The following is a 12,500-nucleotide window of genomic DNA, read 5'->3' as shown; positions in this document are numbered from 1 at the left end:
AGCATCGTGTGTGCCCTAGCGGATCAACTAAGAACACGTATTTGTGAAAGGCGTGTGGGGGAATGTCAGAAATTGAATACCGCTCGGTACTTTTTGGAACTAAGATTGCTACGATCGGATTACACTGTCTGACAAGAAATGAAAAACAAAAAGATGGCGGCAAGTGATGCAGACTGCCGAGGAAAATGAGTGGTGTCTACTTTTTTTAAATGGCTCACGAAGCGGAAAAGGCATAACAGCGGTGTCTCGACTGAAGGATGTGTGTAGTGTGTGTGTGTGTGTGTGTGTGTGTGTGTGTGTGGGTGTGGGTGTGCGTGTGTGTGTGTGTATGTGTGCGTGTGTCTGTCTGTCTGTCTGTCTGTCTGTCTGTCTATGTCTTTTTGTGTCAGTATGTCAGTGTGTGTGTCTGCGTCTGTGGTTGTGTAATTTAAAAAAAAGAGTAAATTTTTTGTTCGTTACATTCATCTTGTGTTAATTCGCCATGAATACCATACCGTCTCACCAGCAGCGCTTGGAAAAACGATTAGTGAGAAAGCCACAAAGTCCCCTTACAGTACATGTGCAAGCGGTCACTGCTTTCCATCAGGCAAATTGCCCAGACGCGTAAGCTTAGGCGATGTAGGTTACTTATCTATCAATGTTGTATTTCCACCAATATTCTTGTAGCATGTATATAAAACAGCACCAAAGTAGCCATTACTACTAAAAAAAAAATATGAGCGCCTGGCCACAGCCAGACAGAAATCACAAATCCCATTATCCATTCATACGAATTTATACCTACAGCCAGAGGACCTATGTGTGTCATTTGTGCCATTTCGTCATAAATCTTCTTGGGCGATCATATAAATGGCAAGAGCGATCCAGACGCACAGACATAGATATGAATGTATGTCGTCTGCAGGAGGGTGTAGTCATTTCGTGGGAACACAGCCTAAAGGCATGCCTTTTTTGCTTTTTTGGCCCAAATCATGTCTTTGATCTTTCTGGTCGGTCGATGATGACTAAAGAGGAGGTAGACGCATGGGGTGGTGTATGTGGGGAGTATAGGAAGACGGGGAGGGGGGGGGGCTAGTCGAGGATTTGTGTGGGTAAGGGGGGGGGGTAGCGGAAGGTGGAGGAGGGGGAACATGAGATTAAGGTCTGTGGAGGTAGTGAAAGGGGCAAAGAGAAAGGAAGGGGGGAGGGGGGAGGGGGGAGGGAGGGGGGGGGGGGCTGGAGACAAAGTGCTGTGAGAGGGACATACAAAGAGAGACAGACGGACGTACGAACGATCAGTCACACAGAAAGATAGTGACACTCGAACGAAAAAGTCTCAGGCACAACGATACAGTCTGGCAAACACAAAAAGGACACAGCACCCCCCACTCCTTCTTCTATATTCACAAAGACAATATTCTTGCTCTTGCGCAACAAACATCGGAATCAGGAGTGGAGAAGTCACAGACACTGTCTCAGACTAGCAGGACGGCAGACAGACAGACAGACCCGCCCTCACACACACACACACACACACACACACACACACATACACACACACACACACACACACACACACACACACACACACACACACACATCGAACCCTGCTCCTCTGCAGCGACCATCGAGCAAAGGCAATCGAGACAAAGATCTTCCTGGCTACGCTGTTTGTCTCCAGGGCTGAGGAGCACGACAAAGTGACCACCCAAACGGGAGCTACCCGCAGTGTTGGATTGGTTGAAACTGAGTTGCAAGACAAAGTTACCACCCAAACGGGAGCTACCCGCAGTGTTGGATTGGTTGAAACTGAGTTGCAAGACAAAGTTACCACCCAAACGGGAGCTACCCGCAGTGTTGGATTGGTTGAAACTGAGTTGCAAGACAAAGTTACCACCCAAACGGGAGCTACCCGCAGTGTTGGACTGGGTGTAACTGAGGCGCGCGACAAAGTGACCACCCAAACGGGAGCTACCTGCAGTGTTGGATTGGTTGAAACTGAGATGTGTTGTGATTTCAACGAATCAGAACCCGCGGTTTGTTCTGTCCCGTTTGGGTGGCACCCACTTTATGTTCGTGCACCTCAGCCCATGCAGGCCACGCTAAGATGTTTCACTGGAGCCTGGAAGATCTTTGATCGAAAGGCAGAAGTATCCTCACCATGCATCATACACATTTCATCACCTGCTGGGAATCAAGGAGCACAGGCGTGGAGAGGGGGGCTGGTGCTGATAGCCTGGAGTCATCGGGGCGTCATTAGGGTCCTGTCCGTAAGCATCAGACGTAGGGCCATCATCGCCTCTACCCAATTGCTCCTCTTAACTCACGTTGATGCCTGGCAATTGCGTGGTCAAAAGGGGGGGAGGGTGAACAAAGGCCTGGTGTTTTGTTGGTAATAGAACTGGATAGCTCTTGCACCAAAGACCGTCCAGGCTAGCCTAGCTTGCGCGGTGAAGATGAGTATAGAATGGCATTAAAATACACGTAGTTCAACTTCTTTCTTGCCTTCCTTCTCTCCGCCCCTCTTTTCTTCTTTCGTCCCTCCCTTTCTTCTTCCGTCCCTCCCTTTCTTCTTTCTTTTCTCTCGCCGTGCCTTACTTCTTTTCTTCCTTCCTACCTTATTGCATTCCTAATGCCTCTCTTCTTTTCTTCCTTCCTACCTTATTGCATTCCTAATCCCTCTCTTCTTTTCTTCCTTCCTACCTTATTGCATTCCTAATGCCTCTCTTCTTTTCTTCCTTCCTACCTTATTGCATTCCTAATCCCTCTCTTCTTTTCTTCCTTCCTACCTTATTGCATTCCTAATCCCTCTCTTCTTTTCTTCCTACCTTATTGCATTCCTAATGCCTCTCTTCTTTTCTTCCTTCCTACCTTATTGCATTCCTAATGCCTCTCTTCTTTTCTTTCTTCCTAACTTATTGCATTCCTAATGCTTCTCTTCTTTTCTTCCTTCCTACCTTATTGCATTCCTAATGCCTCTCTTCTTTTCTTCCTTCCTACCTTATTGCATTCCTAATGCTTCTCTTCTTTTCTTCCTTCCTACCTTATTGCATTCCTAATGCCTCTCTTCTTTTCTTCCTTCCTACCTGATTGCATTCCTAATGCCTCTCTTCTTTTCTTCCTTCCTACCTGATTGCATTCCTAATGCCTCTCTTCTTTTCTTTCTTCCTACCTTATTGCATTCCTAATGCCTCTCTTCTTTTCTTCCTTCCTACCTTATTGCATTCCTAATGCCTCTCTTCTTTTCTCCCAGCCACCCTTCCTTTATTATCTCATTCGTTGATTGATTCACATGTATCTAATAAATTTAAAGTATTTGTTCTCTTCATTGTGTGCGTAGATGGTAGCATCTGGCCCCTTGATCTTCTTTGATCTTGATGCCCAGCAGTGGCATGGTCAGCGCAGGAAAGGTAGACAAAGAGTTTGTCTTTTATTGGTGATAAGCTTCCATCTCCTGTTTAGTTCGAAAGGCCCGACGCCCTTGAATAAAACCCTGGTTGGACAAGGCTAAGAAACATGCCTTTAGCTTGTAATTCACCTTGAAGCTTTGACGAATTGGCCAGCAGGGAGACTGGACATAAGGGAATTATTCCATCATGCGATGCCATCAAGTAACAGCTGGTCAGTAAAAGATAAGTTCAAGGGGAGAAAAGCGGTACAGTACGCAATAACAGAAGAGTTGTCTCTTTCTTTTTTCTTTTATTTCCTCAAATGTGTCATTAATGAGCATACACTTTCGTTTTCCGCTTTCTTGTTATCTTCTATTTTCATTTGATACTTTCCTCTCATCACGTACTTGACCCGTAACAGATCCATCCAGTAATATTTCAATTATGCCAGAAGCAACCTTCCATTTCGAAACATCCAGAATGATCAAACAGATGGCTACTGTAGAGAACAAGAATTTTATATTTAGACTCTATGTGTTTGACTGTTCCCGATGACGCCAAGTTTTCACTATACCGTTCGTGGCACTGATATTTCGGCTGCTTGAAATATTGCGCCGATTGTAAAGAAAACGCTTGATGATTCTCCAACCAAATTCACAAATCAGAATGTAAATATAGCATGAGAAGTATAAATGCCAACAGGATGTTTGAATGTGGTAAATGTTCTTGTTATCACTACTTTTGTTTCTACGTTTAGCAGTTTGATAAGCGCGATAAAAATAGTCTAGTTGATGCAAAGTACAGAACCATAACTCGACTTATCTGCAGCAGAGACAAAACAAAACAGATCATGACAAGCAAGCAATTGAGCAAAGACAACGTTTCAAGACTACAGATGCAGTGATACCACTCACTGAGCTTTCACTGCAGTATTGCTTGGCCCTTTACCTCTCAGCACTGACCGCATCTGCCCGCAGTTCCCTATTCATTGGCGGTACCTTTGATGTGGAAGATGATAATTATCTCTTGGTCAGGAGGGGGCCAATTAGTGCCTGCTGCTAACGGCTGTGGACAACTGTGCCCTTCAAGACGCTTTCGTCAGGGCCGTGCCTTGTCCAGCCGAGTATTCTATTAGTTGTATGACCCTTGTGCCTCTGTCTTGGATACAGGTTGGTTCTTTCTTTTCTCTTTCGTCTTCTTTTCTTCTTTATTCTTCTTTTATTTTTCGTGTGAAGGTGAGGCCGAGGTCACGTTTAAAGAGGAAGGACAGGAGGTGTTACTAATTCCTTCTCTTCCTCCTCCTGCGGATGCAGTTGCTCTTCTTTGTCCGTTGCTAATTCCGTTGGTTGATCACGGTCGAATATGGATCAATTATATTTTTGTTAAAGAAATAGATCTTGAAAGGGTTAGGCCTGTTCTGAATCTTTTCGTTTGCAAGTGGTGATTCTAGCGTTTTCTGTCTTTTGAACGTTTCTTGGGTTCTTCGTTTTCGTTTTTTTCCCTCTCTTTCATTTATTGCAGCAGGTGATTGAAATATTCCTCGGTTTTCTTCTTCACTTAAGGTCTTGATTTATTCTTCTCTCTCAATTGCAGACCTTTCATTGTTACTTTTCTTTGTTTTTTTCTTGTATATTAGTGGGGCTCGTATGTTGCAGACGCACTCATAAATCATTCACATCTTGCAACAAACATCATACTTTGTGATATTGTTCCTTATAATTATTTAAGGGATTTCAGATACAGAGCCACTTCAGAAATCTTTTTTTGTGTTTTTGATAGGGAATAAAAGGCTGCATTTACAGCAGACGAAGTTCGTACCAAAAGTGCTCAGCAGTAAATATTCCCAACTCAGCAAATATAAAATTCAATGGTTTACCATGCACCAGAAGTTGTCTGCTGATATCACATGCATGACATAAATACTCTTATGGGTATTTTTGTGTTCTGGTATTTAATTTGATCGTTTTTAGAATTTTATATATCCGCAGCATGAAAATTCAAGATGGCGGCCTCCGCAACATTGCGTGTTTTGATTTGAGCGAAAACAACGTTTCTGAAGGTAAGTTTTCAAGAATACGCATCCATTCACCAATGTCACATCATTTTACTGTTTAATTCTCCCCTGGGGTCTGTTATTCATCGGGTGAAGCGCTGAAATGCAGAGACTTTGTTTAATCTTGCAATAGCTCATCAGCTGAATTGTGATGCTGATAGATCTAGATCTATCTGTTGATTACAAGTAAGGAAATCATGATCGCCACGCTGGTGATTTTAAACAGATTAAACGAACTTTGAATAAAAGGCGAGGAGAAAGAGATTGTTCATGGTATGATAAATGATTAGTCCTGCCTACGTTAAGGACTTCCATAAGGTGGGGAGGGGTAGAGTCAAAAACTGAGTGAGGGTAGGCCAGATAGTAGGATGACCAGCTGGAGATAAAAACACTCCACTCCCCATGTCTTTACAGTGTTGTGATCAAACTTTCAAAGACGGTAGGTAACAAACAAAAGCATACAGTGTATGCTAATCAAATGAGATAAGTGGTTTTGAAAAATGAAGAGGTACCGCTCTTTGAGTTTTACAATTTTGGTTTGTTGCTTGTTTCTCATCCTTTTGCTTATTTTAAGTTGACCGTGCATTGGTGTGAATTTTATTTTTACAGGATATATATACAAGAGTTACACCACATGCCGGTTCCTGGGAACAAGCGTTCTGCATTTATTCCGGTGCCACAGAAGGGAGCTGATTTCACTAGTACTACTGTATCAAGGTTTGTTACCTAATACATCTTAACAGTAAGATTTTTTTATTTGTATTAATTGGAACATGTTTGCACATCATTTGTAAGCGACCTCTGTGAATTTGATGGGTTTAACGTACGAACCCTCACTATGGTCAACATTCTGTTAGCGACTGTTTGAAGCGAATAAATGTAGCGGTCAGAAAGATTCCAGAATCAGTTGGGTCACTGGAAACTGTGTTTGTTTGTTTTTTAACCTGAAACAGTAAGAATTATACGAATTCATGAAATACAATTTTCTTTCATTTTGGTCTGTTGTGTGAAGACTTGCTAACCCGGCTTTGACCGACTCTCTGAGATAGTAAACATTATTCAAATACATTCAAATAAAAATGTCACTTTTCATCTTTTGTGTGAAGGGTACCCCAGGCTGATTTCCTGCACCATGGATGTAGAGGAGGCCAGACAGTCTGCTTCTCATTCCAGCTGTGTTGCGTTTTTTTCTGCTCGTGAAGTGTATCGCCACATTGCCAAAGCCATTGGTCAAGAGAAGTCACCCTGTCTGCCCATTTTGCATAGCCTTACAGGCTGTGACACTATGTCGTTCTTCAATGGTATTGGGGAATCAGAAGGCTTGGGAAGTATGGCAAGCATTTGAAGACGTCACTCAAACTTTCTTCAGGTTGTCTGCTCCTCTTTGTAAGCTGAGTACCACTGACCGGGCAGCACAAGAGCTTTTTGGTGTACATTTGTAGGACAAAACCAGCAACGTACTGGGTGTAAACAGTGCTAGACGGTACCTCTTCAGTAAAAAGAGCTGCCAAATTGACCATAATCCCCTTACAAGTGAGGTGCTGCTGCAGGACATGAGATTGAGAAGAGCCATCTACCTATTAGACTTCCAAACTCTGTGGGCTGGCAGTTCAAGGCTGGAAAGTGGGAGTCATTCTGGACGAGCTTTCAAGAGGTATCCAGCGTGTGCCGAGAACTCATGAGGTGTGCCTGCAAGAAGAGCTGTACAACAAAACGCTGCAAATGCTGCTAAGAAGGACTGCAGAGCACAGCTCTCTGCAAATGTGCTTGCATGCCTGTGAAAACTGTCAGCATCTAAACTGTGCAAAAATATTATTGCACCCATTTTCATACCCCAACTCAAACTTTTATTCCTGTGTCATTTTATTCAAACTGTCTATGCCATTAAAGGCTCGCATCTTCGCTATCTGGCACATTTTTTTTTTAACATCATCATTTACGCCGTCAAAATAAGGATACCCTTGACGTGACAAAGAGATGTGACAAAAACTTCGGGTACCTTTTAAAAAGCCGACGACAATTCCTGAGGCACAACTGGGTCACTGTTGTATACGAAGAGAAAGTCAACTTGATTATCCATTCAGAACAGGTTGTTTTATTTCGCCATCTTGCATATTTCTAGTGTTGTGCCATTGTACCTACTGATGTATGTGTCGATCTCACGGATGAGATGTTTATGTGTCAAATTTGAGGGATACCCAAGTCAACTAAAATCCATGTATTTTAGCAATGACCAAGTGGGTTGCGTTGAAACTTTCAGGAATGTGTGTCTACGCACGAGGCGTAGTTCAACCGTTTGAGTACACTTTCAAATCTTCACGAAATAATATTTTAAAAACTGCCACAGGTTTGTTGACTTACATCCCACATATTTTTGACTTCGCATGTATATATGACAGATGGTTGTTTCAAGTACTGCCAAAGTTTCTTTTGAGTATAGACACTTGCCAGAATGTGCTAGTTGTGTAAACACATGAGAACAAACAACGTTTTCGAAATACAGCGATTATGAATTTTAGTCGACTTTTGAGTTGATACATTACATTTTTATCAGTTTTATTTTGGGGGTACCCTTATTTGGGCGGCGGTCAAATAACCCATGTAAAGGCCACCTTTTATCTTAAAAGTGTTCCAGTTAGCCAAGTTGAGTGCCCTCAATAGCATACATTGAATATAACAGCACAGGAATGAATGTTTTCGTTTTGGTATGAAAATTGGTGCAATATATTTATTTTTGCACAGTTTAGGTAATCCACAAATTCTTCAACCCTGCCACCCACACCGTCCAATCATTCTCTGCACCAACAATACATGTATTGTTTTGTTTAAAAATGTGTTTGTGTTAGTTTCTATTGCAAGAGAATGTCTTGTAGCATCAAAAATGCCTAAATACCCTTTTATTGGCGGCCATTTTGAAAATTGTAAAAAAACTACTGATTTCTTAATTTTTTCACGGTGGCTCTGTATCAGGTTTTGTTAAGCAAAAGCAAATGTCCATTTACGCCAAATTTGCTGTTAATCACATGAAGTGAAATATGCCTAACATACCCAACCGTTTAAACTGGCGGCCATTTTGAAAAATTGTTTAAAAACTACCCATTTTTTTATTTTTCGCGATGGCTCTGTATCAGGTTTTGTTAAGCACATAAAACTCTTCATATTTGCTTAATTTGGTGTTTGTTGCATGATTTGAATGATTTTGCAACATAGGAGCCCCACTATATATGCTGAGAGAAATGAACGTTTCTAAAACTTTTTCCTCTGGACATTCCCTGCTCTCTAACCAACAGAGTCCTGTTTTCCCTTTTTCTTGTAGCTAGGAGAGGGAAAGTGTTGCGATGTGCGAACACTCTTTTTCTTGTAGCTAGGAGAGGGAAAGTGTTGCGATGTGCGAACACTCTTTTTCTTGTAGCTAGGAGAGGGAAAGTGTTGCGATGTGCGAACACTCTTTTTCTTGTAGCTAGGAGAGGGAAAGTGTTGCGATGTGCGAACACTCTTTTTCTTGTAGCTAGGAGAGGGAAAGTGTTGCGATGTGCGAACACTCTTTTTCTTGTAGCTAGGAGAGGGAAAGTGTTGCGATGTGCGAACACTCTTTTTCTCTTCTCATCCCCACCCCCTCCTCCCCCCCCCCTCACCCCCCAACCCCATACTCTTCTTCCACTACGTCCTTCTGTGGGTCTTCTGTTTCTTATTCCATTCACACCGACAGACAAAGGGTGCCATCAATTCAAGCTAACGGCTACAACACGCGCGCCTCCTTCAATCAAAGAAACAAGGGACGTAACTATGGCTGGGATCACTTTTGCAAGGTGCGCAATCAGGGGCTACAGAAGTCCACGAATTGGTCCCACTGGACCACATTACCGGCTACTTCCTCCTTCTCCCGGAAGACGATTCTCGAGAGGTTAAGTGTGTTTACGTTGGAGCGGTTGCTTCCCTTTAGACGAAGACAGCCCAGAGTGGCGTTTCTTCGCTTCTTCCGCTGTGACTAAATATACAAAACGTTCGCATTTGTTGAGATCAAACGGCTTTGCGTTGAACATCAGTCACATTTCGTTGCAATTAGCAATCATTCATGTGTAGCAGGGATCTCCGAAACATTTATAACGTCACTCGAATCAAAGAAATGATGATGGCTGGTAAACACAAATGAAACCAGCTGTAGAGGCGTGGTTAATACCATTAATTATTTACTTGTCTCATAATCATTCGGAGTTGATCTACTGCTCAGCATGAAACGGCGTTACAACATGCATGCATGCTCAGTCATAAAGTCCGGATGCAAGGTTTGCTAGCTTTTCTTGGTTGGTTGCTTTGAATGGTACTTGGGAAAAACTGTCTCTGCTAGCTAAATAATCGATCAGGCGACCGGTGATGAATGTTATAATGACATGATTGCTATTTACCGCATGGTCGACGCGTGCAGAAGGACAAATGTGACCCTCCACCACGGAATGAGTCGCATGTCACCTTTGCATGATTTTCATATTTTTACATTTTCTTACAGAATTTTGTACGCTCTATCCAGTGGTGAAAACCGTTTTAGAAAAGAGCAAAAACGTTTCGAGTTATAAGCCTGTGACTAAGGTGACCCTCACACTGTTACCAGACACCCCCGGACTTATATTATGCCTTGCGCAGAACCGCGCGAGGTGACATGCGACTCATTCCGTGGTGGAGGGTCACAAATGCACTTTCTTACCCAATATTGACGGACTGTGTGATGATATCTTCTGCTATGATCTGCTGAGACAGTGATATCAAAATCGAGACCGGAGGTCGAGATTTTGATATCACTGTCGAAACAGACCAACAGCAGAAGATATCATCACACAGTCAGTCAATGTTAGATATATTGCTAATTCTCTGGACATTTTGTATTTACTGTAAAGAAATTACAAACGTATTTGTCTCAGTTTTGGCTGTTCCATATCCCTCCCTCTGATTATTATTCCTTTTTGTTTACTCTTTTCTTGTACTTTTCAGTTTTTTAAAAATGTCTTTTCTTTCAAAAAGTCTCTAGTCACTTGCTCAACTAAATTCTGGGATAATTACATTTTCATATATATTTGTTTGTTTTTAAATTTAGGTGTTTTTGTTTTTGAAGTGGGGAAGCAATAAAGAGGTCGTCGATATCAAAACTGATATCGACGGAAATGTCGTCGATATCACTTTTGCACTGAGCTCAGTTTTGCCCAATTGACCAATGGAAATTCATGTAACATATGAAATAGCAATATTCAATGATATTAAAACTATACAGACTAAAAGATGTTTTCAGAATTAGAAGCACATGAATGTGTGCACCTGTCTGCCTATCTATATGTCCGTCTGTTGTTGTTTTTCTTTCTCTTTCCCTGCCTCTCTTTTTAATAAAGTAATGAAACAGCACGTTTTGGACAGGCTGTTTTAGATACCTAGAAACTTTACTGCAGTTGTTTTAGAGTAAAGCAAAAAATACACGTCCTATTGAGCTTCGACCTTGCAGATTCATCAATCTTTCTTTCATGACAGCTGTTATGTCCTCCTCCTCCTTCTGCTCCTCCTCCTCCTCCTCCTCCCCCGCCTCATCTGTCACTTTGGTATCATACTCGTCATGTGTCGTCACCCTTACTTTCTCTTGTCTAGGTTCCCTTGTACGTACTACACCGTGAACAACACCCCCGTTCAACTGACGAAGCCCCTTTTCTCATGACAGAAATCCCATGAAAACATGCAAGCAGATCAGCTCTCAAAAAAACGCGCGATCCTCAGTTTCCTTTTGTTCTGCTCTTTCAGTGTCCCATTCTGCCGTGTATTGGCAGAAGGCAGTAAGTCCAAATTTGGTAAAAATGAGATTTTCATATCATAATGCAGAGGGGAAAAAGGCGCATCTTGTGTCAAAATTTCTAAGATGTGCGATCAATATTTATGGACTTTTTGAAGAAGTAAGTCCACTAAAAAAAAATTAATCAAAGGATAAAAATCGGCAAATGGAAGCAAGTCCAGGGACTTTTGGTTTTCAGGTTTGCACTGGACTTACTTCCTTGCAAGCCTCAAAACGAGTTTGCATGGTTTAGCGCTCTATGTCCATTAGCCAATCGCGTTCACCCTTTTGTAATCCTGACTGCGGTTAACCAATCAGAACTAAGCTTATTGTATCATTATTTCCCTGGCCTTTGTCGGGGAAAATGGCGATGAGAGCTGCTGCCGACGTGTTCAACTATCCGAAGCAACAGTAAGTTGGTTGGTTTGTTTCATTTTTGTTGTTGGCAGTTTTGCGTTCCGGTCTGAAATGACTCTCTCTCAATAGGTGTATGAGAATTTACAACGACAACACTGATTTTGATTTGGGTATTCTAATGTGCACTTGCATTACGGAGCTAGCAAGTAAAATGCCATAGTTCAAATGCCCATTTATTATAGTTTTGTTGTTGTACGCTACTTCTACCGTGACTTCTTGACTATTCACTTCTGCTCCGTATTTTCATCATGATATTTATGGATGCATTTAGCATGTTTCTAATACAAAGAGATAGTTGTTTTGATCTGGAATGAGTGACTTGTGGTCTTGAGCGCTGACAGCGTGTTAGATCTGGAACAGTATGACATTATACTGGAGGATTGTTCTCCGGTCTCTTTGTGCTTCCAACCATCGGAATAAGTATTATGTCCTATTGTATTTGACAGAAATGTGAGTCGAAGTGGGACAGGCAGCGACGACAGCTGCAGCACACTGAGGGACACTCGCCACCACTGACCCTTTATGTTCAAGGGCCCAAAACAAGGTATGTTTCACTGATACAGCCAAAAATAGCGTGCAACATTTTTTCATTCCTTTCTTTTCTCGGGCTGAAGAGGTATATTTTAAAACGAGCAACATCTTTACATCATTTTCGTTGCAGTAGTAGTGCCCCCCGCGGATTAGGGGGAAGAATTTACCCGATGCTCCCCAGCATGTCGTAAGAGGCGACTAACGGATTCTGTTTCTCCTTTTACCCTTGTTAAGTGTTTCTTGTATAGAATATAGTCAATTTTTGTAAAGATTTTAGTCAAGCAGTATGTAAGAAATGTTAAGTCCTTTGTACTGGAAACTTGCA

The 12,500-nt window shown here is 42.1% G+C and overlaps 1 long non-coding RNA gene across 1 annotated transcript in view; it reads left to right on the top strand.

The window, feature by feature from the left end:
- The first annotated feature begins 11,209 nt into the window (after positions 1-11,209).
- LOC138969186 (uncharacterized) overlaps positions 11,210-12,500 on the top strand; it is a 2,596-nt gene continuing 1,305 nt past the window's right edge. Inside the window, exons 1-2 of the long non-coding RNA XR_011456391.1 lie at positions 11,210-11,638; positions 12,091-12,188. This is a non-coding gene — a long non-coding RNA (uncharacterized lncRNA). The remainder of the gene's footprint in view (positions 11,639-12,090; positions 12,189-12,500) is intronic.

This window comes from Littorina saxatilis, linkage group LG6 (genome assembly GCF_037325665.1).
Source record: "Littorina saxatilis isolate snail1 linkage group LG6, US_GU_Lsax_2.0, whole genome shotgun sequence".
NCBI lineage: Eukaryota > Metazoa > Mollusca > Gastropoda > Littorinimorpha > Littorinidae > Littorina > Littorina saxatilis.
This window is presented reverse-complemented; position numbering and strand designations above follow the sequence as displayed.